Below are 27,579 nucleotides of genomic sequence, written 5' to 3' on the forward strand. Positions count from 1 at the left end.
TTGAAATTTCTGTGAGAAACAGATGTAATTAACAATTGTTCCCCAACACTGAAGGGAAATCAGCATTAGTTGACAAAGGAGTAAGAAGATTTTTTCAAAAAGAATGAGAATGTCTTGTCCAGGAGTGCATGTGGGATGGTCTCTCAGACTTAAGTACAAAGTCATCTGCTACAGAGAAGCAGACAAACTACACAAAGATAAATCTGTTGCACATCAGTGAATACAGAAATGACAGAGAGAGCAAGACATCCCTTAGCAACTCATCTGGTTTCCACGCCTGGAAATCTGGCTCCTGCCAGCAAAAGTGACATAGATGACCCAGAGCATGGGAAGTGATTCGAACTGTCCCATAAAGAAACTGCTGGTGTGCCAGTGTTCAAACGTCTCCATAGGGTCTGAAAATGAAAATCACAAGGGGCCTAAGTATTGCAAGGGCTTGTTAGAAAGAAGGAAAAAAAAAAAAAAGAAAAGAAAAAAAGAAAAAGAAAAAGAAAAAAAAAGAAGTAGGGTTTTCTGTTTCCAGAGACCTGAGCTGCTGCTGCGTGAAGATGAGGGCAAAAACCTCCCTCAGAGTACAGTGATCTGAGGATCAGGCTCCAAGAGAATGATTGACGTTCAACTCATGCTGACAGCTAACAAAAGCTCTTGCACACGTGCCAGCAAACCGCTGCCAGGAAAGTCAGCATAGCTCCTAACTTGCAGATTTCTCCATTAGCAGACCTCGTACCCTATTTGACCTTTGCTGATCTACCCTGGCAGTCTTGGCAGAGAGGCCTGGGGTTGCGTGGAAGTGGACACAGGACACGTATCAGCCCTGGTCCCTCTTGGTCAGGCAGGGACATCTCATAGAGGAATCTGTGTCATTTCTAAGTAACTCAGGCTCTCAACTCATTGTACAATCAGCTATAACCCATGCAAAAAAGTAAAAAAATCAACATTTGCTAGGGACTTAAGCACCCACGGGAACAAATGGGATGCTTTCTGTAGAGGGCAGTGTGCTTCGCGTCAGGCTGCAACTGGTAGAGAGCACCATTACTTCTAAATACAGCCTCTGACCTATATGGATATGATTTACAACTCATCTCTCTCCATCGCCAGCATAATTTGATGTCTAGACACACCACTGTCCTCCCAGGTGAGGGTTTCACATTAATAACTACTACCTGTCATGCGTAGGGAGATACAATTGTTCATTCCTACAGTGTCTCTACAAGGAGACTGGCCCATTAAAAGTGACCAGTCTTTGAATGATGTCCATTTTTGTGTATTTTTGTTTGTTTGTTTGTTTTAAATAGAAAAAAGGAATCAGCAGTTGTTTGTATTCTTAAACTGTGGAACACACCTTCCATGTCCAAGCTCTGACTACAAAGCCTTTTCCTTCTGCGATTCTAGAGCATCTCATGTCTGTGAGTTTCTATTTTCAGTTTATAATTGATCAAATCCGACTGGTAGCAAAATCCATTTAGTCAATAGGAATCTTTCTCTTTCTCTGGGGGAGCTTGGGTCCTTGGGAGTACCCGGCAAGACACTGCCTGAATTCTTTGTTTATTTCAAAAAGAAAATCCATGATGAGAAAGTTTGTGACATGGATTAGATTACTCTCTGAAATCAATGATTTTGCTCTGTCCACCCAGAATCTTCTGCAATGTTTCAAATGGTTTGATTAAAAGAAGCTTGAGTACTTTATTTAGTAGAATTAAATCCAACCTTAATGCTGTTATTGTTAGGATTAAAAATACAGTAGGCCCAGCCACCGGTTGGGTCATCTGAAGCAACGCAATGTTTTTGGAGATGGTATGCGAGGAAGGTTTTGCTAACTGATTTGGGTTGATTAATTAGTTCAGAGTTTGGTTTTGTTAATTAATTAGTACAGGAAATCTGTCTAGTTCTGCTCAGTATCTGTCTTAAAAAAAAAAAAAAAAAAAAAAAAAAGAAACCAGGACTCACTGGTCTTCTTTCTTCCTCTGTCTTGTATCTCAGCTGGACTTCTGCTTCCAAGTTTCAGGTGTCTCTGTGCGTCCCAGCCCCTTGGGACGATGGCAGAAGTTCACACTTGTGGTATCTTTTGGTGCAATCTGCAGTAAGGATTAGATGACAGACTTCTTCCATTCTCTAGAACACTGTGTTAAATTATAGCGTTGAATAGTTTTAGCATGCATTTTCTTCTGTAATTAATGACTTTCATTTACCTCCTGGTTTCTTTGTGCTGCAGAAGACTCAGATTTTCCCCATAGTGTTTTTATAGCCAGTCATTCACAGCACAACAATTCATTGTCAGGAGTAAGCTATAGCCTTGCATCCCCATATAGATTTATCTGATACATTAAGCACTTCTCTCAAAGGCTGCTTTCCAAGTCGTGCTATTGTTGGGGCTTGTGATCCAGCAGTATTTTCTCCACAACCTCATCAGGAAGTTAAGACAAGGATTGTCCGGGAGTTACAACAGTTTTATCTTTAAGTCCCCAGGCAGCTCAGAAGGCTGGCTGCCATTTCTCATGCTGGACCACTTTACTACTACATCAACAGGCTAAACTTTAACTGCGAGAGAGTGTTTTTAAAATAGAAAGGGAGAGCATATGCTTTATTCTATCACTCAGTTGGAGCTGTGTTGCTTGTAGCTCATATCAGTAGCCTAGGGATTAAGAAACTTTCAGGTTTTCTTTCATTTTTCAAGGCTATCCCCCAGAAGGCATCCTTTCCAGCTCAGGCATAAAGCAAACTTTTTTGTGTGTGTTCTAGACCTACTCGAGGTTTACAAATGAGCCTACCTTAAGTGCAGGGTAGCTCCACTGGCTTCTATGAACACCTGCACATACAGAGCGGTCTGCCCTTCCCTGAAGCATCCCTTTAAAGAGAGTGGGTTTGAACATGGACTGGGAGCCTATTCCATCCTCTGTCCCAGGTAACTCCAGAATACTCCCAGATCTGCAGAGAAGAGTTTTCCCTTTAAAAGCAATTGGGAAAAGAATGGCAACTGCCAAAGAATTGAAGCCAAATTAATTTCAGTAGAAATAGGTTCATCCCCTACTGGCATCTGCAGAGTTGCATCACTTGCTGCGGAAATGGATTAGGCCTTGTGTTTCTGAGAATCCAGCTTTGTTTCAATTCTTTTGAACACTTCCTTCTTTCCTTCTGACTGCACTTCGGTTTTGGTCCAAGTATCAGGGAGGCTGACAGAGGTGCTGCCACATATAACATAAGGTTATATAAATAAGTTTACAGTATAAACTTCTACTGACAAGTTCTGTTACCTAGATGATGTGCAGCTCACCAGTGAACAGAAAGGATAAGGTCTCAGCTTCTTCCCTTGCTATAGCAACAAACCACCTTGTAATGATCTTTTTTTTGTTTGTTTGTTTGTTTCATAAATTGGTTGCCATGACAAGTTACTTGTGTTGCATTGTCAGATATGAAAAGGAAACAATTTGCATTCCCTAGAAAACTTAAAGTTTTAAAACTCTCTCATGTATCAGTTTGCTTTCTGCCATGACATTACTCATCCCCTATGCTCAGGGAGAGATGAGCAAGGAAAACATCCTAGTACAGGAAAAGTACTTGCAGGTGTATTGAGTCTGGTGTAGCTGCAGAAGGAATAAATTAAAAAATCATGAAGAGTATGATGCTGTGGGAAAGCAGAGTTCACCAGATCCTCTGTTTTTCTCAGTACGCTCTCAGACAATGATAAGGAGAGCAGAATGCTATAGTCTTCCTTGCAAACACTTCAAGAAAGTTTCAATTACACAGAAGAAAATATGCATCCAGGAAAATAGACTACCTGAATGTAGCCAGAGCTCAAAAGCTACAGAAAGAACCAGGAAGTAGTCTGCATAATTAGAACACAGCTAGGTGAAAATGTGGATATGGCAAAGTGACAGAAGACACAGGAGAACAACAAAAGCAACTTGACACCACTCATCTACCCTCTGTGCCTGCTGAGAATTGATATACCCTTCAGTTTTTCTTGGTGAAAAATGGTAGAGCTGAGAGCAAAATCTGGATATATTTAAACAAATATCCTTGTGAAGATAAACAAACAAACAAACAAACAAACAAAAACAACAAAACAACTGTTATTTCTTTTTTATTTCTTTTATTTATTTTTTATTTATTTTTTATTTCTTGTTTGTTGTTGGGTGTGTTTTTTTTTTTTTTTTTTTTTTAAGGGCAAAAGAGAGGTTAGTTCAACTTGGCAATTACCTGGGTGTTTCTAGTAGAAAAATCCGTAAAATAGATTAACATCCCAAAATTTTGGGGGATAGCCTTGACCTATAGCTGATGTGCAAGCTCAGTTATTATGGAAGCTTGCGGCCTAAGTTTGTCTGTCACAAACTTGTGTTTGTACGTTTGCATGTCATGCTAAGTCTCTTCTTGCAGAGGTTAAAGAGGGAATTACGATTTTGGGGGTCATAGCACTTACAAAAATCAGTGATGTATGTTTCCAGGACTGAATTTAGACTGCTGTTTTAACAAGTCATACTAATATTGATGGAAGAAGCAAGGCTATGAGATAAGGCCTCCCGCTTGCATGCTATATACAGTTTGGTGAAGATGATCACGAAAAAATGAAGGCATCAGAATGACAGAGCAGCTTTTCAGCCTCACTGCAGATTCTGTTTTGACAGTATTTCTGTGGCAGTAAGGCTCTTGTGAGATTCTCCCCATCTCCTTTTTATTGCACTGTGTGTCACTAGGCCCAGTATTAGACTAGCCTTCCTTTCCTGTCAAGCAAGGCTTGCAGCGGTTTGTATCTCTGCAGGATTTCTAGAGAGGTGCATATTTCTCTTTGTCCTCCTCGAAGTTTGCCACAAAGGAAAAAAAGAGGATTCTGTCTGTAGATCAGGCTATATCCTAAGCAAGTGTAAATCTGTCGGCTTTGCCAAAAGCTGCGTTGGTTTGCAGCAACTCAGGGTCTTATCCCAGTATTTTGCCTTTTTATCAAAACCAACAAGAACAACAACAAAACGGGGGGCAGGGAGACATATTTAAGCTGTATCACGCTCTGTGTCTTCACAAGTTTATGTCATCATCCCTATGTGATTGTGTGGTTATGACTCACCGATGGATGATTATGCCTCTGTCTTCCAGCAGGCCGCCAACAAAAAATAGTCCTCAGGTATCTTACATCCTGATGTGATCTGGCATTGAGGAATGAGCAACAGGCAGTTTCAGTCCCGTCTCCTGGTGCTTCTCGGTTCTTGTAGGTCACTGAGAAGCCCAAGAGGCGTGAAACTGAAGTTCACCCATAGCTGTGTCTATTACACTACTTGTTTGGTTTTTGCTCCCCGATCAGTTCTTCTGGGCCACCTAGGTACTGAAAAATACAACCCTGCTTTCAGGGTGCTTCAAAAGGCAAGATTTCTGCACGCCCCAGTACCCTGCCTGCTCACCAGAAAGTGGTGAGACAAGACGAGACAGGCAGGGCGGAGAGGCGGTGCGCTGTGCGTACGTGTGGCTGCCTGTGGAGAAACCCATCACCTTTGTGTTCGCTGCTGCTCCTGCCGTTGGCTTGCTCGGGAGAGATGCCGTGTTCCTGCGAGCTGCGGTCCTTGCTTTCGTGGAGAAGCGAGAGGTCGTTCAGAACCGGGAGGGCTTGTTAGGAGCAAGCAAACAACTCTCAAAGTAAGTCAAAGCTTCGCCCTGTTCGTTTGGACCCGTCTGTTTGCGTTCTGGCTTTTAGAAAGTGCTCTGGCAGGTTTGCTTGTGCTGGTGCAACACATGGCTACGAGACCTGAAAAAACCTGCATGGCTTCTCGATGGGTGTCCTCAGAACTTGCTTAATCTATTCCAGCTATGAGCTCTGCAGGGCACGAGCTTTCTTTTTATTGTGTGTCAACTGTAGTATCTAGAACAATGGTTTCTAGATCAATTTTCAGATTACTAGATACCTTTCTAATGGAAACAATAAATTGTGGTGATGCGGTTGAAAATTACATCAGAGCGAGCGGTGTTTTTCCAGTGCTAGGAACACAGGCTTCATGCAGGCATATCGCACTGTCCTGCCTCAAAGCGCGATCCTTCTGCATGCTCCCGGCTTGCGAGGTGTTACGATCTGCTGCTCACTTTCCGCAGCAGAAGGGGAACTGCAGTGTCTGACAAAAACATTAGATAATATAGGTGTGCTGGGACAGGACACAAGTGCTGTGTTGGCACAGCTGGATGCACAGAAGGAAGCCGTGCCCATCGGGTTTACAAGCTCAGATCTAACCGTGCTGCTTGTGGGACCCAGGTAGGGTCGGACAGAGCTGCTCACCACACGCAGACATGAAACCTGAGTATTTTATGTTTGCCTAGCGTGTACCTCAGCTGTCTTTGTGCTGAACCAGCTCATCTACCTGTGCTTTGATGACCTGCCTATGTGGCTCCTGGACAGTTTTGGAGCTGTGTGTTCCCTAGACATGTTCAGGAGCGATTTAAGCGCCCTGTGTGTCGGGTTTAGCCTTCAGGCTACCACCTAGGGGCCGGTAACAGCCCGGCGGCTCCCCCAGCCCTCACCGGGCGGGCTGCCCGAGCACACGGGGTGCCGGCAGGCCGCAGGGCGGCTGCCCGTGACCGAGCCCCATCTCCCCCGGCACCGCCACCGCCGGGGCCAAGCCCTGCGGGGGAAACCCGACGGCGGGCGGCGAGGCCGAGGGAAGGGCAACAACGGCTGTGGGGCACTCGCCCCTCACCGGGGCTTTCGCTGAGCGCCGGGGAGGGCACCCGCAGCCTTCCCCGATCGATGGCGGAGCCCTGAGGAGGGCCGGCGGGCGTCGTGTGCGGTTCCCCCCCCACCGCCCCGGGGCCGCGCCTCAGGGCGGCCTCACAGCGCCACCGCCCCGCTCCCAGTCCTCGGCGGGGGGGGACGGGCCGGCGGCGCGTGATTGACAGGCGGCGCAGCCCACGGGGAGGGCGGTGGCGGCGGGGGGGACCTATCAGAAGCGTCGGGCGGCGGTGAGTGACAGCTGGGCGGGACTTGCGTGTGCGTTGGGAGAAGGGGGGGGGGAGCTGGGCGTGTGCCGGGGCGCGCTTCGGCTGGGTTCGGCAGGGTTCGGCCGCGCTCGGCTCCGCTCGGCTGGGTTCGGCTGGGTTCGGCGGGGCTCGGCTCCCCCCGCCCGGCCTCGCATTGTCCGGGCGGCGGCGGCGGAGCGCCCCGGCGCCCGGTGCCAATGCGGGGGGGGCGCTGCGCACCGGGGGCGCCTCCACCACCGCGGTGGAAACTTCACCTCGCCGCCGGCCCGACGCACGGCTGAGGGCACCCCCCCCCCCCCCCTCCTCCCCGCCCCGGCTTGCTCGGCTCTCGGGGCGTTTTGCGAAGAAAGCCGTCGTTATTCCGCCGCAAACTTCCGCTCCGCGCATCCCTCCGTGGCGCGGGGGAGGGGGGGGCGAGCCGGTGAGTGACCGGGGAGGGGGGGCAGGGGCTGGGGAGGGGGGTGGCAGGGACCGGGGGGCGGTGGTAGGGACCCGGAGGGGGTGTGGGCAGCGCCCAGCGGCCGGGCACAGCCGCAGCCACCTGTTAGCGGGGCGGCCGCCCCCGCCCGGTACCGCTGGTCGGGGGTTTTGGGGTGTCCCCGGCCCCGGGGGGAGCGGGGGGCACCGAGCCGCAGCCCCCCGCTGCCTGCCGGCCCTCCGCCGAGCCCCGGGGGCGGCCCCGCAGCAGCACGGCTCGGCCCCCGGACCCCCTTGCCCGCCCCTAGCCCCCTCTGCCTGTGCCCCTTCCCCTCGCCTGCCCCCTGTCCCCATCCCTCGTCCCCCCTTGCCCATCCCTTGTCCCCCTGCCGCCCCCCCCGGGCACCCCCCGGAGCGCTGCCCCATGCCATAGGGCCGCATGCAGGTGGCGGGGGCGTAGGTACGTGGGGCAAGGTGCCCCGTGCTATGGGGCCACCGGCACCTCCGTTAATCCAAGGGACACCCGGCTCTGCAGGGGGGCACCCCTGCAGCTCAGCCCACCTGGTTCCTGGACGTGTGTTGTGGGGCATGCCCATGGACAAAAGAGCTGCTGAGCAATTGGAGAGGACTGGTGAACTCGGGAGTGATGGCAGAAAGGCTGAAAGCAGCTCGAAGGTCGGTGTGTGTTAGGCACAGCTGCTCTGCTTAAATGGCCTGAGTGGTGTCTCGTCAGCCTGCGGTGCACAGAGTTGCTCCCGGGCAGCCCTGTAAGGTGCAGGCCAGGTACAAACCCCGGGTGGCTTTGTTGTGACTTAACCCCGCTTGGGTGGCATCGCTGGGTCGTGCACCTTGGAGGAGGGACTGAGCAGCAGAGAGCCCACGGGCTTCGTGCTGCCTTAACTGAGCGGTAACTGGGGGTTAGGCTCTTCTGCAAAGTGTGACCCAAAATCGCTGAGGAATTGCCTGCCTCGGAGACCAGAGCATCAGTTGTAAGGCTGATGGGCGCTGGTTTTCCCTGGTCAGAGCTGCTGGCCTCTCTGTCCTCGCAGAGCTCCCGAGTATTTTGCTTTTACTGCCGGGGCCTTGCACGATTTTCCCAGGTGTTTGTAACAGAGTCCGTGTGTGTCCCCCCTCCGTGCTCCCGGCCTCGCCACTCCTTTCTTTCCGCTCCTCCAGCGCCTTCCCAGCGTGATTAATAACACGCGAGCTGCTTCATTTCAGCACCAGGGCGGCTGATGCTGATTGAATTCCCTGCTCGGTCTCCTCGGTGGGCCTGGAGACTGACGGCTGTTTTCCCCGCGAAGGAGCGGGCTGGGGTGGGAGCTGTCAGCACGCCGCCTTTTAGTCACGGCGAACAAACGAGCGGCGAAGCGTGCACGGTCCTACCTTCTATGTTTACATTCGAACGATCCTGTAATTAGCAATAATTAGCTCAGCTCGGGGGTATCGCTTATGCGGCAATATTTAAACAAGGCTGGAGACCCGAGGGGCGCTTTTCTGCCTGGCGGAGAGCCCCGGGGAGCTACCCTCGGGGTGGTTCTCTTGTAAATCTGCTGCTCGGCTCCGGGAGGTGGTGAACGTGTGGTGGGAGCAGCATCCCGTGGCCTCCAGGGTGGGGGGGTGAGGAGAGGTACTGGTGCATCGTTTTCCACATCGCTTTCACCCAACTTGCCTTGCCTTTGGGAGAAGCAAAGCTAATTTTCTAAACTTTGCTTCCCGAGACGCAGCCGTGCAGCACTGACACCCCTTGCTCCAAATTCACCCTCCTGCTAATTTGGGGTCGGTTCTCCCCGTGTTTGTAACCCAGACCAAAAACTTCATGTTCTTGACTTAAAAGAGCTTTCTGAAGTTGAATACGGGGGAATAGTACACACAATGAAAACAGAGACAAAAACTACCCCGTGCAGAGCGATTTTGGGGGGGAAGGTTGCTGAAAAAGGGAAGAGGCAGGAGTGCCAGCCAGGGCCCGTCTCGCCTGCCATCTTCCCAGACACGCTGTGCCACTGCTTCTGGCAGCCTAGGAAAGCAAAATGGTTGTGCTCTGAGCACGCTTATCTAATTGTAATTTATTATCAGCTTTCTACATAATAGTTTTGAAGTGTAAGCTTACAACCAGAGCTTGATACGCAGCAGATAAAAATGTAGAAGATACTCAGTGTTACCTGTATTAATCTAGCAAGTACATTTATGAAACGGTATTTGATCCCCTTTATAGCTGGTTGAAGACCACGGAAGAGTATTAACCAAATAAATTATTTGACAAATACAGATGAGATTAAACAAATGATTTATTTGCTAAGTGCAAGTCAACTGCTCTGCCGTGTCACATTCCTCTTTCTCTTCTTATCTTTCCCTTCCAGTTTCACTCCACTCCTTCGTGGTTTCTCTTTCCCTGAGCTGTTCTCAGTATTTGTTTCACTTCATTTTTCCTTCCCCTTTCTCCTTTCCCTGTAGTGTTTTCACTTCTCTGTCATCGTTTTTCTTTCATTCTTTCTTCTGCCTCTCTTTTCATGTTTGTTTGGTCTAAATTAACCATCTTCCCCTTTTTTTCCACCTTGGTGGCGATTTTTACTGAACGCTCCTAGCCAGCTGAACCAAAGGCAGTGTCTGTGTAGGAATATGAAGATGTTTGCTCAGTGGTGATGCTCCTCTAGCTCTCCCCTGACTTTCTGGCTGCTGTGAGAAGGGTGTTTCTGCAATTCTGGAGTTTTCTTCCAGCTCTCATTCTTGCCATTTATTTTTCCCCTATGCCTTTTTATTTTTTTGAAGGGATTTTGACTAAATATCTCAATATCTTTGTATCCTAAGAGAATGACTAGGACCAAATGGCAGACTTTCTTCTTTGTTTTTGTATCCTTATGCAATCTGTTTCCATCTGCTGCCTGACATACCCCCATCACCCCTCCTGGACCTCCTGGTTCCCTGCTCTCGGCATCATCGTTCCTCCCTTTCCTGCCCTCCGAGGTTACATCCGGGAGGTGTCTTTCAGTAGGGCAGGAGGATTTATTAGGGTACTGGAAGTTTTTTCCCTTATTGTTACTTTTCAGAGCCTGGATGTCAGGTTGGTTGGTTTAGTGGCAGGAGGCGAGCAGGTTATTGTGCCTGACCAAGCAGAATATTCACCTTAGCAGATCCAGTATTAAAAGATTAAAGTGTCCTAAAAAAGAGCATGCTGTTATGGATAATACTTTTTTTTTTTTTTGGATGAAATCTACAGAGAATATTCTTGAAAACAATGTGAGGAATAGAAAGCGATGCATTTCAGGGGAGGAAATTTGTCTTGCCTTGGCAGCAAAGCTCAGACAGTCTAGAGGCAAGTGATGGAAGCGTTCAGAGCGAGTGATTTGTCTCCGCTGATGATTGCAGTGGTGGTGCTGCAGCGAATGAGCTAAGGCACGGATGTCACAGTTCCCTGCTTCGGTGCTAGGAGCTGCGCGATGACGCCCTCTCGTTCCAGGAGGAAAGGTCTCTGCTGGAGGTGAGTTACGCCGTGCCTCTGGGTTGTGTGCAGTGCCCTGGATAACACTCGAGTGCGCTGTGCAGGGAGCAGCCCGGGCAGCCTGCAGTTACAAAGCACGACTGACCGGGGAGGAGGAGGCCAGGAGGAGTGCTCCTGTGCAGTTGATTTGCTGTGGGGAGAGAAGAAAGCTGGTGATGTTAGTTTAGCATGATAGCTATCCAAAGGAAAATGCTTCGTGATTATCTGTTCGATTCCCTGTCCTTGCCGCCTGTTTCTTGGTCTCATGAAAACCAGTGCTGATTAATGACTCGTTCAGGCAAAGCAAAACTGGAATCACCAACTCCTTGCAGCCGGAATCTAGCTTTAAATTTTAGTAGGATGGTCTGTCTCCCGTCAGAGAGAATGCTCTTTCCATGCTGGCTGCGATACCCCCGCCTTAATGCACGACCTGCCCGTGGCGTCTGTCTGACGGTGAAGTGCGATCCCTGAACGCCATCCATCTTGCCAGAGCCGGTGCTGACAGAGGGCTCGGTGGGTAAAGCGCAAGGCTGAGGACCCAGGAGCCCTGGCTCTCTCGTTGTTCTAGGCTGAGCTTGTTGCTTTCTTTCCCTGGACCCTCTGCTTTGTTGGGAGTGATGCGTAGCAGGATGCTGGGTGGCTCAGTGCAGAATGTCCCCTAAAAAAGGGGGGGTGTCCTGGCTGAGGGTGCTCTGGTAAGGCAGAGGCAGCAAGAGGATAGGTACTTGCATAACACAGCGCCGGGCACATCTGTAAGTGGGTTTTTCCTTTTGCATAGCTAAGCCCATTACAAATCAGGCTGCTCACATTTAAGTTAAATTCAGGAGCTGATGGAGCTGAATTTAGATGCGTGTGGGAGCGGTAACTTGACAAATGCAAAAAAGAGACATTGCCACAGCTACAGTTCTCGGGGAAGATGCCTGTACATCATCTGCTTGTTTAGCATCCTTGGAGAGCAGCAGACACTAGGGAGGAGCTGTGACCTGTGAAACGAAGAGGAGGATGCTCTGGCAGTGGGAGAAGGCGGTGAGTGAAATCTAAAAAGTCAGGGAGCAGGAGTGAAATGAGAGGAGCCCCTGTGCACGATGGGGTTGGGCACTTCTCCTGCTTTCCCTCGAGCTGTTCTTCAACACAGCCCTGTAGGAGGAGAGGCGAGGAGTGAAAGAAGAGATCTGTGGAAGAAGGCATCCCCAAGCCTGCTGCATGACGTGGGCCGAGAGCTTTCCTGCCAGTCCAGGCTGAATCAAAGTGTGGCCAGCCGAGGGTCTCCCTGAGAAAAGCAGGCTCCGGTGAAGAGTCTTCTAAGGAGAGTCTCACTGCAAGCACTTAGGCCTGAAGCGAGTCGGGATCTTGCTGGGAGGCTCGTTGAGAGGCGAACTCGGTTCATCAGCTGGAGTGTCAGGCAGTCAGGGCTTGCTCCAGTGCCCGGTCTGCTCTGATGCCTCCTTCGCACCATCTTCAACCCTTCTGTGGTTTGCATCCAGCTCCATTCACAGTCTTCTCTGAACCAAAGAGGAGTGTGTATAAAATAGGTCTGAACATATGAAATTAGGCTGCAAGTGATTTATTTAGTCGCTTGTCCTTTTCATTACCCAGCTAGCTGCTGCAGCAGCCTCCTGGTGTGGCACTGGCTCGTGTATTTCTGCAGTGACAGTAGCATGTGTGCTCTTTCTCTGTGTCTGGCTTTGTTAGAGCAAGAAAGAGAGGTCAGAGCGCTTGGTGTTACACAAGGTGCTAGAATTCATCTTCCAGAAAAAGAAGGGTGGGCTTGAGAAGACAACCTTTTCAGTGTAAATGGGTAAAACATCAGTCGCTTGGAGGCAAGCGAGACAGACTCCAGCTTAGGCGTGTGCTAATTCTGTAACTGACTTTTCTCTAGTCTCCCCTTGCATCCGTATCTGACCGGGTAGCTCATTTCAGGTACTGCTGGGCTCCTGCCGTGGACAGACAGGCTCTACTTTGCAGCAGGCAGACCCCGTTGGCAAGGTCAATGCAAACGTGTTGCCCAGTGCTGTGTTAGTTCTGCGTTCCCATCCCTGCGATACGACCGGTGTCAAGGGATCAGGGATTGAAGGTTTCCGGCACCTAGTTAGAGATGTCTTCAGGTGCAGAAGGCTGAAAATGCTGTCACTTCATCTCAGCCACTGCTGGTGGTGCCTTGGAGCTGCAGCACGGGCTTCTCTTGGTCATACCACTGCAGCCCAGCTTTGGCCTCCACGGAAGAGTTTCGTTGAAAGATGCTAGAGGGTGAGATGGGGTGAAAGGCTTTCTCCCCACAAAGAGCCTCAAGAAAGTGGGGTTTTATTTTTAAATATTTTTGGTATCAGGTCTTCAAACAGATGTGAATGTCCCTTCCATGTAAATCTTCAAAGCTGTAAGTGGCATCATGTCTTCAGGAATGAGTTGATACCCCATAGTAAACCCAAGTGTCTTGGCCTGTTGTGGGTTGGAAAATAGTGAGAAAACTTGAGTAATTGACAAAAAATGTGGTAGCCCTCTTGTTGGGGAGAAGAGGAAGGCTCGATTAAAAACTCAGAGAGCTTTTGGCTCTTGATTTCTGCTTGCAGCAGGTAATTCTGAAATGAGCCATCTCTCTTTCGTCAGCTGCTCTGAGGCACTTTTCATGGAAAGAACAGTGGATCTAAAACACCAGATGCAGTTAATTGATGAGGTATTTTAGGATAAAAAAACTTCCTGGGGGGTGGGATGGTGGTGGAGGGAGAGGTAGATTTCTTTGAGAAGCAAAAAACCTTTATGCTTTTTTTTTTTTTTTGAACTCGTTTCCCAGGCACCTAATCTAATCTATCCAAAACAATTCTCCTGCAGCCAGGGCTCACATATTTTAAAAAACAGTGTAGAAAGGAATGTATTGTGACAGTTTAATTTGCCACTGAAATACGGTCACCTCTGGGGTAATTCAGGGAAACCGTAGAGGAGCAGATGATAAAGCTGCTCAGGAGAGGAGGTGAGTAACGGGAGGCTGTTCGGCTGGAGTGGCAGGCAGGAGATGCCAGGGAGGTGTTTGTGGAGGTGCTCCGAGGCAGGCGAGGAGAAGACCCTCCTGTCCTCTGGAGATCAGATGGATTGGGAGGGAAAGGTGGAGGATTGCAGCACGTCACGAGCCAGGCTGTGTCTCTGGGAGCTTGCATTGCTGAACACACATAAAGGACGAATCCTTTGGTGTGCCTGCAGATAGAAAATTAAGACTAGCTCTTGCTGCTGGAAATGGATGAAAGGGCTGAGGCTGCATCCGTGCTTCTGAGACCCGTCCTGCCTGCTCGGAATTAGGGGCAGCGTGATTCAGGAGCCGCTCTCTGGGAAAACACAAGCAGCAGGTCCCTGCCTGCTGAGCCTGCAGTACAGCAAGCTCCCCGTTGGCAGAGAGCAGGCGTGGAGACAGGATTTCAGAGAGCCAGCCTGGTGGTTCTGCAGTATCTGACACAAGCCAGCGCTTTAAAAATACACAGTGCTGCTGCTGCTGCTGTCGGGAAACCCTCCAGGCCCCAGTCTTCCGTGCAGTAGCTCCAGGTGGAAGCCAGTTGGTTCATTTTATGCTCTGCAGGAATGAATTATTACTGGTTTTGGTGATAAATGGTGGCACGGCGGGTCAGATCTGCACAGTCTAACGCCTGGGGAAGTCGCTGTATGCTCCAGTCCCTGGCTAGGGGCTGCTGAAGGCACAGGACAGCTGACTGGGAGGTGCAGTTACAGCGCATGGGTGCAGCTTCTCTCCCTGCAATCTCTATGCTTTAAAGAGAAAACAAGGCAATCGCAGGGCTCTTTTAAGACAACAACAGAAATCCAGCAGGAGTTTTGGAGCAGAGGTGTCCAGTTCTAAATAAAGAAGTCCGGAGTTGGTTCTGTAGGCCAGTTTGCGGCCCTCAAAACCAGCCTTGTCTGAAGTGAGAACTCCTGGTGAGGAGAGGGAAAGCTGAGTGCGTAACAGGGGGGTTGGGGTTTTTCAGAGCATGCTAGTGAGCACATGGTTTTTGGCAGGACTTGGCGATTGCATTGCGACAGGGTTACAAGGTCTTGCTCAAATTCTGCTGAAGTCGGCTGAAAAGCTCTGCGAGCTGCAGCGAGCACGGGCCGGCAGTCGGAGCGGCATCTCTTAGGACAGTTTGGGTTTTCATCTTTGTTTCAAAGCCTGCCTCTAGAACAAGCTCATTCAGGCTGCAGCTTTAGTAAATATCCCCAGGGAGGGGGAGACAAAAACAACAACAACAACAACAAAAATCAAAATAGTCAGAGGGCTCCTGCTGTGGCTGGCAGTGGATACGTGGAGCAGGACAAGCAGCGGGAGCAGGTACCTGTTGGGATGAGGGTGCACGGAGATGATGGCTGAAATCTGAGGTGGGAGCCTGCAGACCCCATCGTAGGTGTACAGTGGGGTGGATGCAGAAGAAAAAGCTCTGCCAACTATAAATCATCTTTTCAGGGAGCTAATTTGAACATCTTTTTGTTTTCTGAACCCTTCAGTTCAGTTCCACTGTAGGTAAATGTTGTGCAGGCTCTTCCATGCTTTTTTCCCCTGTTTGATTTGAGGGCTTTTTGTAGCAACTTATTCCTCATTTATCCTGCTGTCAGGGAAGTTATTCTGCCTGCAGTCCCTCTTTGAGCCTAATTTTCTTATTTTCTGTAGCACCAGGGCTGATGGCTTCACAAATCTTACAATAACTCCTCAATCTCTCCTCGGCCAGTCTAGCAGTGTGACAGCTCCATTTAATGTGTGCTCTCTGCTTTGGCTTTCTGCCCCCAGACTCATTATTTAGCATTTGTCTGCATCAAACCCCGGCGTTGCCAGCCCCAAAGGATCATATATCAGAAGTCACGAAACAGAGAATCCTCGAGACTGCTCTGCAAATCCCAAATCTGCCCGTGGCGCACGCAGATGGCACAGGTCTTTTTTCCTTCCCTGTCCCCTGTGTCTGTCCCTGAGCCCCTCTGTGTGTGTGCATCCTTCCCTGACAGCCCCAGTGCCTGTTTTGGGGTGTAAAGTGAAAGCTGCAGCCTTGCCGGGCTCTGCAGTTCTCACAGCACCGAACGTTTGGCTCCTGGGACGCTTCCCCTTCTTCTTCTGCTGGCACAGAGGCGGGTTGAGACCTGCAGCTCTGCCTCCTCGTCGGCAGCCCAGCAGCCCCCGAAACGCCTTGCATCCACTTGGAATATCGTTCCAGGGAAAAGCGCTGCGGAGCTGTCTCTGCGGTAGATACTCGAGAGTATCGGTCTCTCTCCTGCCGTTTGAAGTGTGGTGTTACCTCCAGGCCTCGGAGGCTGGGAGTGCTTTCATGTTGGGTGCAGTCCCTCGCTGAAAAGCTTCCGAGCTCGGTGCAGGATGAGAAACATCAGGGTGCAATTTGCGTGCCCAGACGTTGACATCTCACATCTCGGCTGCTTACCCTCGGCCCCCGTGGATGCACGGCGGAGGAAACGAGCGCTTTCATCTCGTCCTAATGCAGATGTCTGAAAGCAGGCAGACAGATTGCGCCTGTCTCTTCCCATCGATCGCAGGGAGGCTCCAGCTGATGGGCTCTCTTGTAGGTGAGATGAATCCCACCTTGACTGCCTCTGTTTTGCCAGGAAGAGTAGCACAGAGAGCAAGGCAGCGTTGAATATAGCCTGTCCTTAGCTGTGTGCTGTCTTACCTGGTAAACCTCTACTGTTTTGCTTGAGAGCTGTTTCATTGCAGTTTCTTGCTGGCTGAGAGCTGGAGGGGTGCAGATACCTCCCAGTAGCTCCCTCCTGTGAAGCAGAGGCTTGAGACCTCGAAATCCTAAATCTGGAGCTGAGACACCCGTGTGGGGACTTGGGGTTAACCCTGTGGTGCCTCCAGGTTACAAGGGCAGCAAACGTGGGTGCTCTGGGGTTTGGTGGGTAAAACCCATGCCCCTTAACGCTGGAGCACTGCTGTGTTAACAGAGCTGGGTTCTGTAGGGTTGCTTCCCACTGGTGCTCAGCCTTTGTGGTTGCTGTGGAAAGCAGAGTGGTCTTCAGGGAGCAGGGCGGAGGTGGCGAGAGCCTTTCATGAAAAAACTGCAAACCTGAGCTGAGCCAACAGGTAGGAATAAAGCCTGGTAGCCCGGGGAGGATTTTCTTCGCTGGCTGAGTTTCCCCTTTGATTGGGAGCGCTTGTTCCATCATGCCTTTCTCCTGGAGAAGAATTAGCCCGGTGGCAGGAACGTGATGCACCAGGTGTTTCGGGAGCGAGGAGGCTGGCTGCAGCAGGAACCTGCAGAGCTCAGCCTCAGTCCCTGCGCTGGCGGCCAGCACCGAGCCTGCCCTGCCCCATTTCTTGTCCTATCCCATGCCTGCGTGGTTAGCATCAAATCCTATGACCCCCCAAAAAAATACATGGCTTTGTGCCCCACCTTGCTGCTTACTGAAGCATTAATTCCTGTGAGGTCAGATACCTGTAAATCAGCATTCAGTTCTGGACAGCCTCAGGAAAGCCACTGCGTGTGTTCCAGCTGCTCCAGGCCTTTTAACTGCGGTTCTCAGCCGCTGCTCCTGATGCAGGCGAGGAGCCCTGGGTGGTTTTTGAAGGGTCTGCAAAAGCCGTGCAGTACAAACAAGAAGTGCTGTCAGGGAGCTGAAGTGTGTTGTTCGGAAAGCTGCACAGGAATGTGTTGTTTTTTTTTTTTGGATTGATAAAGGCAGAAAATCATTGCTGTACAGTAAACGTACCCTGTGCAGTAGAAGACCAAATGTCACAACCGTAATGTGCCCATGAAGAGACCTGAAAATGTCAAAGGGGCTCCAGTGTCTTTGCAGTCACGGAGAGTATGTTAGGGGAAAAATTTCGGGCTGACCGCAGGTTGGAAGCGCCCATTGCGTGCTGCAGAGGAAGGCAAAGATACCTCATTGTTTGCTACGTGGTGCCTCATCCTCCCTTTGCAATGTGCCTGACCTCTCCTTGCTCTCTTAACCAGCTGCCTGTGTCCAGGACAAGCTTTTCTGCGTTACATCCCACGATGTGAAGGGCTGGGGCTGCATGAGGTCTGCTCAAGGGGATGGATGTGGCTCTGCAGCCGAGACGGAGAGTGTTTGGAAAACCTTCAGGAGCCTTTAATTCCCGAAGGAAGGTGCCCCAGAGCCTGGTAGTGCAGCCCCACAGCATGTGTTTTGCATTCATTGCCGTCCTTCCCCTCTGAACTTTGGCACGACAAATAGTGGCCGTGTTTGAAGAGTGTCCCAACGCCTGGCACAGCACCAGGCACTCGCTGCTCCCTGCGCGCCTCCCGCTGTTTGCTGTGCCTTCTGCCTGCTGTTTGTGGGTCCCGCAGGTCAGCAGGTGCGTTGCTGGTGGACCTGCCCCATTTCCCAGCTCTTCTTCGGTAGCTGCTTCTGTTATTTCTTCCACGGGGGAAAAAGCCAAGTCAGCGAGGGCCAAAAGAGACGTTAACACGGGATTGTTAGCGCGGTGGGTTTGCTTTGCTCTCCCGGCTCAACAGGCAGGTGTACTGGTGCTGGAAAGCTGGCGGCAGGAGCCAGGAGCCCTCAGTCTTTGTCAATTTTCTGTAACTGTGTGACCTTCCTAACTAATTTCTCTGGTCTAATTCCCAAACGAGATGTATGTGTAACTAACTCCAGCAGGGCTCAGAAGGCTGCATCAAGCCTTAGGCACGGGAAATAATGGAACATGGGTAAAGCTGCACGTCGTGTCCCAGGCACAGCTAACCTTGTTGCACGAGGAATTTCCTTACGAGTTTAAGACCTTTCGGGTGGGAACCAGGCTCCCATCATGGAGAAGCCATCTTCCTTCCCGTGCTTCTACCGATGGCTCCTTCGGTTTCTGATTCAGCTCTGCAAATAGCGCCCGGTGGCTTCAAACTGCCTGAGCAGTAGGCTGGTATTATTTCCCCTGTGAAGGCTGGAGGGAGGGAGAGAAAATTAAAGCAACTTGTCTTAGCCTGAGTCAGCATCACGGAGTGACGAGTGTGTCTCTCTGGAGCCTAGTGAAAGGTCTCTGCCTTATCTGGCTTGATACTTCGCCGGTTGCACAACTCTCACATCCCCTAGATGCAAATATTTTCCCGGGGATGGCCCCAGTTGCCCAAGCAGGGCGTTTGTTCAGATTCTCATGCTTTGCAATTACTATAAGCTTCTCGTGAGAGAAAGGAGGGGGAGTGGTTCAAGGTGGTTTTCTTTCTTTTTTTTTTTTCCTTCTGCCTATTGTTGTTCCTCATCAGCTGGTTGCTTTGAAACAGCACATTGTGGTTTGCCTTCAGAGGCAACGTGGCGCTGCGAACGCGGCTTCAGAGAGCTGCTGGCAGCTTTTGGCTGCGGGCGAGAGGTGCAGGCAGGTCGTGGCGCTGGGGTGCCGTGGTGCTGAGCTCAGCATCGCAGCCAGCTGGTGCCCAGCAGGATGGAGCCATCATCCATCACCCAGGAGCAGCAGCGTGAAGGCAGCAGGATGTCACCCAGGGGGACAGAACCTGGTGCTTTGCAAATAAATGTCCATGGTGGGTGCATGACACGCTTCATTTTAGGTGCAGCTGCAGAGCTTTGGGTGGACCTCGTGTAGCTGGCAATTCATGGTGTTTTGGAGTGTGCTGAGCGCTCCTTGGGTTTCTGTGTTCTTCAAGAGCATCAGTTCCTCTGGTGCTGCAGAATTAAAAAACCAAAAAACAACTTGCTAAAAGTGGCATGAAGCACTTGTCATCTAGAGCCCAGCTGGGGCACTGACTCTTTCACAATGGTCTCAGTGTCTTCTGCAGACCTTGCAGCCATGTGGGAGCCTTTAAAAAAGGCCGACTGCGTGAATTTTCTGTCTGAACAGAATTTTGGACTGTGAAGTCAGATTCTTGTTTGGGTTGACGTAGTTTATCTCGAGTTTGATCAGAAGTAAGTGGAAATAATGACAAATTAAGCCTGTGGAATGTCAGCCTCCGCTGGGAACAGCGCCTTTGCAGCACATCTCCATTCCTCTGCCCAGTGTTAGACAGCGGAGAAAGGCACACGAACTTCTGCTTATGTTTCTAAGTGTGATGCTGAAGATGAACAGAGTATGACCGGTGGTGACAGGCCAGCAGAACTTCAGCAGCCCCTTCATCCTCCTGTGGGTTGTAAATAAGTGTTTATGGCTTGTGTGACGTGCTCGCTCCCTGTCCTGGAGCAGCAACAGCCCAGGTCCAGCCACTGAACCCTGGTTTGGGATGCGGGTCCTACCTGAGGCAGGACAGGAGGGGGGTGTGCGGGTAAAAGCAGGACATGGTTGCATGATGGTGCAGAAGATGTATGGTTGGTAGGGGTTTCTGAGTCCAAATCCTGGATCCTAATCAGCCCCAGACTGCAATTCATTTAGGAGTTCATTTACCCCAAGTTTTTGAGGATGGATTTTGAGGCTAAGTTGACAGGCTTTCAGAGCTCGCTGCTTTTTCCCTGCTGTTCAAGTATGAATTTTCCTCTTCTGTGAATATGTTCCCCCTGCAGAACAGTGCAGCGTCTATTTTTGCTCGAGTAGTGTTTCAAGTTAAAGTTAGCTTGTTTGACATGCAAGCTGGTGGTTTTCTGTGGGCTTTTTCTGTTTAAAAAAGCTTTTTGCAAACATTGATTTTTTATTTTTTTTTTAATGCTTCAGCTGAAGTTCCTGTGTGGGAACAATGAGAGCTATGTAGGAACCGTACCCACTCCACCATGCTGTGGCCTTGGAGGTTCGTTGTAGGGACAGACACAGTCCTCAGGGAGCTGCTTTCTGAAAATAAGAGAGGGTTTAAGGGGGAAATGAGGAATCAGTTTATTTCCAGTTAGGTGTGAACGATGTCCGAGAATGACAAAGTGCTGTGTATGTCTTAAGAGTCCTGAGGAGCAATGCTGGTGAAGTCTGCTGCTGCCAGATGAAGGAGGGAGACTTCATCAGTACATCATCGCTTCCCAAAACCTCGCTGGTGACTTGTGTCTCCTCCAGGCTCCTGCAAAAGCAAATAATCATGTTTGAGATCTTACAGCCAGTCCCACATTTCAGTGTGTTTCCAGGAGGCCTGATGATACTGGCAAGGCCATAAAAAAAAAAAAACAAACAAGCAAAAAAAAAAAAAATAAAAATCACAGTTCAATCTTAATCTCTGCATTTATCCTGCTTTTCCAAGGAAGGATCTTTTTGTCTTCTTACCAAGCTTTTAAGGAGAAATGGACGGATTGGTTGTTCTCTGTTCGCTTTAAAACAAAACAAAAACCAAACCACCACCAACACTAAACCAAAAGAGAGCCCCCAGGCCCTCAGCAAAACTCTGAAAGATCTGGTTGTGCACAGGTAAAGATGATGTGACTGCTCTTGGTGGCTGTTGGCTTAGAAGGAACACTTCCATGTCTTACGGGTAGTTCCTGAGCCTGACTTGAGGCTCACAAGATGGCTCGTGCTGTGACAGGAGCTGGGAAGCTTGCGTCACCTCACGAGACAAGGCGATGTTTTTAGGAGAACCAGCTCACATCACCTGCCCGTTTTCTCACTTTCTTGTTCTAACTCCTACAGAACAACCTGCGCCCATGACATGTGTTGTTGCTTGGACATCTGTTGCCCTCACAGCCTCCACCAAGTCAGCAGAGGTACCGCGGGCAAGTTCTGCAGGTAGGGGTGAGGATAAGTGGAGAGGCCTCAGGCCACACATAGCACCAGGCCATTAAGCTCAAACAGCAGCTTTGGAGCTGCTGCAATTCATGTTTAGAGTAGCAGGCTGACAAAAATGAAATAAAATCACCGTCTTTGGTGCTCGGGAGGGCAGATACTGAACACCTTGGAAGGAAAGGTCGGGGCCTGTTTGGTTGATGAGGGCTGATGGAGAAGGGCGATAGCATGAGTTGCTCCCAGCAATTGGTTGTTTCAGAGCGATGCTGGCCATATAACTGTTCCTAACCCCCACTTTAATAGCATATATCAAGTAAGTTTTAGTCATAATGATGAGGCTGTGTTGCTATATGGTAGGGGACTAAAGGGAGATGCTTGGATTTTTCCCAGTGGGCTGAAGGGAAGGTCATTTTATTTAATTATTTATATTTTAAACCAAAGCCACAGTGTCGTGAATCAGGTGGGTCTCGGCTACAGCAGTTCTGTCTGTGGTCCCCACATGTTAACCAATGTGCCTGCAGCTCCCATAGTCTAGACAAACCCTGAGACCACGATGGGACACCTGCAGGCCTGGTTTTCTGTTGCTCCCCTCGCAGGAGCTCCTTCATGGAGGCTCTGCACATCCTCGGGAGCCAGTGCTGAGGAACAGGAGGGAACACGAAGGTAGGATTTGGGATAATTAGGAGACCTCAGCACTTGTTCTGACTCTACCATGCTTCACGTGGCTGAATCGGTCCATCATGTTTCATCATGTTTCTGCTTGGATTTTGATTGCTGACTTTCAGAGCTGCTCTGCAGTCTTCCTCTGTGCCTCCTGACTGAGTGAACTTGTATTTTTAATCCTTCATTTCCCAGGAAATGTCACTCTTCCTTGTTCCTGTCTCGAGATGCTGAGAGGGTTAAATGCTCCATATGTGCTAAGGTTGAAAATAAAGATAACATGAAGCCTTAAGCCAATGTTGACTGGCTTGGCTTTAATGGCTTCATTGATAATACTTTCTTCCTTTCCCTTAAACCGATCCTCCAAGGTCAGATATCAAGTTGGACACTCAGGAGTTTGGTTGTGACTCATAGCTTGGGCTGGCCTCTCCCTTCTTCTGGAAAATTAAAAATCTCACACCTTTTGCATACTAGACACACACAGTGGCTCAGGGCTATCAGGTGAAGTTTTGAAGTTCTGAAGCTCTGAATTTGCTTTTTGTGGTTCTTCTTTTCTGAGGCCAAACAGAACCGTTTCCATGAGCCTTATCAAGTCCAAGAATAAATCCAATAAATGCTGCTGTGTTTCTTTCTGGAACGTGTCTGCAGTGTGTGCATCCTCAGCGTTGTAGAGCTGAGCTCCTGCAGCAGGTTCAGAAATTCTGAGGGGAGGCATAGGAACCCTCTTTCTTGTTTGGAGAATACCCAGTAGGACGAGACCCTGCTCTGGGTCTCATACTTAGGGTTGATTTCCACTGGAAAGAGGAAAAGACAATTTTGGGGCTACTTGAGAATCCTCTATGACATCTTAGTCCTACGACATCAAGTCCTCTTGATGACATCAGTCATCAAGACATCAGTCCTATGACATCAAGTCCTACGAGGAGCGGCTGAGGGAGCTGGGCTTGTTCAGCCTGGAGAAGAGGAGGCTCAGGGGTGACCTTATCGCTCTTTATAGGTACCTCAAGGGAGGCTGTAGCGAGGTGGGGGTTGGCCTGTTCTCCCACGTGCCTGGTGACAGGACGAGGGGGAATGGGCTTAAGTTCAGCCAGGGGAGTTTTAGGTTAGATGTTAGGAAGAACTTCTTCACTGAAAGGGTTGTGAGGCACTGGAACAGGCTGCCCAGGGAAGTGGTGGAGTCACCATCCCTGGAAGTCTTCAAAAGACGTTTAGATGTAGAGCTTAGGGATATGGTTTAGTGGGGACTGTTAGCGTTAGGTCAGAGGTTGGACTCGATGATCTTGAGGTCTCTTCCAACCTAGAAAATTCTGTGATTCTGTGATTCTGTGATCTTCCATGCCCAGGCATTGCTTGTACTGTCCTAAGGAGCTGAGCTGGGAGCCAGGCTGAATGCTGCTTTTTTATTCTGTTTATCCTGGGAAGTGTAGCACAGTTCAAAGCTCAAAAGTCCCTTTTTTTTTTTTAATAAAAATAATAAAATTCTTTTTTTAAGCAATGTGATTGCCTATACAGGAAATAACAATACAGGGAAAGAAAGCATGCCTATTTTTGTGCACGTGAAAGCTGACAGTGCCTGTTTAGACCGGTGCTTTAGCCCTTTGGCTTCGTACTTATTTTTTTACTAATACAAATAACAGCAGGCTTGTGCCGAATGTTTTATCCTCAGCGTTAATTTCATCAAACAACTTACCTGTCCCCTTTCTTTTTGTTTAGCAGCTTTTCCTCCTCTAACCCTCTCTTGCCCCTGTCCAGCTGCGTGCTCTTGGCTCTGTCCCGCGATGTGATGCACATCAACGTTTCTTGCTGCTGCGGGGCCAGGGGAGTTTGCCCTTCAAGGTTGATCTATGATGGAGGCATATTGACATGCCTGAGGGGAAAAGAAAAAGGACATTAAAGGACGTTTCAGCTAGATGAGTACCTGTGGGCTCATGTTGCTCGGTTTTGCTCTCCCCAAGCTGTGACTTCTCCGGCTCACACTGTGGACGTTTGGGCAGTACTTTGCACGGTCTCTTTCATGGCGTACCTGCAGCAGAAAGCAGATGCTGAAGGAGGTGAAATGCTGTTGCTGTGTTCTGTAAGCACCAGCTGTGTTTGATCGCCAGGTACCTGCTGGAATGGCACCAGCTGCTCCTCTGTGCCACCCTGCGGGCAGGTGCTGGTCCCTGGTTGCCTTTTTCTCTCTGGAGACTTGCACGTTTTCTTCTTTCTGCCCCCAGTTCAGAGCCTGCATCCAAACTCCCTTATTTTTGTCCTTTTTCTTCAAAAATGGACTGCTCAGCTTTGCGTCCTTTTACTTCGTAAGCAACCTGACTCAGTTTTGCCCAGCGAGTTGTCGTTCTGGAAGCTCAGGTTATCTTTCAGATAACTGGGAAATCTGGCTGGTGTGACCGGAGGGAGCGCTTGCCAGTGCTTTTGTGCTGATCCGGTGCTCGTCAGAGCCCCGCGTTGCCTTTTTCTCCCTGGACAGTTGCTCTGCGTGGAGCCAGCACATGGTCGAGTCCGAGAGGCAGGGCAGGGTCCCTGGGGTGTGACGGCCACGTGAAGTGCAGTGAGATGGCTGGATCCGGACCACCTCCTTGCCTCCACCACAGACCAGGATCCAGGGACCAGTTACGCAGCACCAGGTTTCAAAACAGGGAGAATATTCTCAGGGATCTCAAGAAGACCTTGGTGCCTAACCTTTAGGACTTATCAGGGGAACCTCAGCTGCTCTGCTGCTCTTCGAGGCTTTATTTACTTGTTAATCAGCTTGTCAAGCTTCAGTTAACTTCTGCGTTGAGGTGGAGCCACATCTCTTGCAGGTCTGGTGCCTCGCTTTTCTGTGGTTTCTTTTCAACCTTAATGTGCCTTTGGAAGCTGGCTATGAGCCTGCCCAAATCCTGCACGTCGTCGTTGCTGCAGGCTCCTGAGGAAATTCTGGAAGGAAACCACCCCCCCAGCTTCTGCTGATGGTGCAGTTCTGCCCGCAGATGCTGGAGGTGATGGAGCTGGCATGGTGATCCTGTCCCCTGCACGCTCAGCTGCGGACGGGAAGCACGGTCTTGTGGCAAAGGCTTGAACTTGAGGGAGCAGAAATCCCCAGCTTTACCATAAGTTTCCTGTGTGACCGTGACCGAGTCACTTAATTGCGGCGGGTTCCTCATTGCGAGGGGAGTTATGTGCTTGATTGCTGGGCTCTGAGTTCTCGGGGTGGGATGGGTGCAGCTGCACGGCAGGCAGGATGGAGTCCCTGTGCCTTGGCTGTTCATCTGTCACTCCTCAGCCAAAAGAGGGAGAATCCTCTCTTTCCAGTATCGGGACGTGTAAGTCTTATTTGCAGCAGATCTGTGCCGTGACAGTGATTCATTTAAATAATGCACCCACAGCAACAGTGCTCTGATTTTTTTTTTTAATTTTTTTTTAAATCCAGGCTGCTGCAGAGGGAGGGAATGTGAGCATCACAGAAAGTAAGTCCTCTTGTGGCTAATTTACCATGAGCAGCAAAGTGAGGCTTGAGTAATCCAGGACCCAAACTTAACAAACAGGCTCCTGATCCAGACTTGTCTCTCGTGCCTTTAGACCTCTCTCCTCCTGTGACTGTTGCTTGATACTGCCTGCAGGATGCACCCACCTTGCTGCTGGGCCCTGGCAGTCATCCTCCTGAGCCGTGTCTTGCTGAGAAGTTCGTCCTGTGAGAAGTGCTTGCTCTGGCCGAGGTGTGTCTGCGCAAATCCTCACCTCACTTTTCTTCTGTGATGAGCTGAGCGAGGTCAGCTCCTTCTCTTCCCTCCCTGGGCCCCCCTTTCCCAGGCACCCGTCAGGGAGAGCGTTATTGTTGCAGAGCGATTCACCCTGGGCGGTTTGCAGGGTGAGGAAGGGATTTGTTTAGCTGTCCTGCTCAGCCTGTAAATCAGTGGCGTGCCCCGAACTAGCTGCTGCATAACGCCTGATGCATATTCATGCCCGTGAGCAGCGCAGCACGGCCGGGACAGCTTTGTGTCACCGTGCTCATAACGTGCCCCGGGGGAACGGGGGCAGAAAGGGGTCTGTCTCAGCAGCAGGTGCCTGCCTGCTTCCCTTTATCTCCCTCCCCAGCTGCCCGCTTCTTGTTGGCTCCCCAAGATGCACAGGCACTTGCTTTTCTGCAAAAAAAAAAAGTGCATTTTTTTTTGTGCCTGCAAAAGCTCTGCAAGGGCTAAATGAGTGCGGAGGGATGATCATTATATTTGATCACGGAAATGAAATGGCTCACTAATAAAGGAGACACTCTAGAAATATCTGATTTTGGCTCCGTGGGGTCACTCAAGCTGTTCCTTTGAGCTCTGGCTTTGAACGGAGTGTGAGGAGGTTTTTATCAATGTCCCACGGGGAGGGCAAGGCAGGGAACTCGCTCTCCTTCCTTCCTCGGGCCGTCCCCGTGCTCCCTCACCCGCCACCGCCTGCAGAGCCGAGGCTGTCACAAATGTGCTGCTCTGCCCCGTGTTTCGAAAAATGGGGGGGAAAAAGGCTGTGCCACGTTTCCCTGGAAAAGATAACGCTTTGGAGGATGTGAATAGCAGCCAGGGGTACCCCGTGTGAGAGGGTGGGTGGGGATCCACCCTGCTGTTCCCCTTCTAGTACAAGACCTAGGGGCTGGCTGGGGACGCGGGCAGAGATGAGTTAGGCTCCAACACGTGGGCTGCTTTGTCCCCCTGTGGGGAGCAGACCCGTGGAGCTCCTTGCTGTAGGACAGAGTGGGTGGCAGGAGCGTACGTGGGTTCAGGGGAGGCTGGAGGAGTCCTTGGGAAAGAGAGCTGTTGAGGGTTGCTGAACGCAAGTTGTGCCAGGCCCAGGAAATCCCCTGGGCTGAAAATAGCCAGACGCTGGGCGAGGAGCAGGGGGAAGCAGCGCGGGGAGGCTGGGCTTCGGCCGCACCAAGACGGGGATGCTGGAGCCTTGCTTTTGCTCCAGGGTGAACCTGCCGGGAGCTGCCGCCCCGTACCGGTGTGCTGCTGGAGCTGAGTGCCACTGTGGGGTTGTGAGGATCCGGGGTTACTGCTGTTTCAAGATGTTTTCATCTCATTTCCTGCTGCTGACCAACAGGCTCTGTTCCTTTCCTTCCACTCCCCAAACCCGGCTCCCTGTCTGCATCTTGCTGCTGCAGTAGCTCCGGCGAGACGGGGCGTGTGCTGCTTGCACCGTTTTGTTCCCAGGGACCAAAGCTTACTGATACTCTTCCAATAGCATTTTGCTCCCAAAATTGACCTTTTTAAAGGCTCTTTTCCATGAAATGTTAAAAATTAAAGAATTCAAAACATTATTGAGACAATTCTCAGAGCTTCCCAGTTGCACAGACCTTATTTCCTCACCCATTTATTTCCTTATGTTACTCACATACGTTAGGCTTTAAAGCAAGCAGGAAGCCCAACAGCCAGACCCTATTTCCATTGCAAATTTTTTTTTTCTAAATGAAAATGGCTTAGATGTGTTTCCTGAAACCAGCTTTTTGTTTTTTCCCTGTCAGCAGTTGCTTCGGAGGCACGGGGCAGGGTGG

General features: G+C 50.2%; 1 protein-coding gene across 1 annotated transcript in view; it reads left to right on the forward strand.

Moving 5' to 3' along the window:
- The first annotated feature begins 6,958 nt into the window (after positions 1-6,958).
- HRAS (HRas proto-oncogene, GTPase) overlaps positions 6,959-27,579 on the forward strand; it is a 36,231-nt gene continuing 15,610 nt past the window's right edge. Inside the window, exon 1 of the mRNA XM_084287358.1 lies at positions 6,959-7,369. The gene's annotated coding sequence lies outside the window, so the exon portion shown is untranslated. The remainder of the gene's footprint in view (positions 7,370-27,579) is intronic.

Source organism: Netta rufina (genome assembly GCF_964035555.1).
Source record: "Netta rufina genome assembly, chromosome: 5".
Lineage (NCBI taxonomy): Eukaryota > Metazoa > Chordata > Aves > Anseriformes > Anatidae > Netta > Netta rufina.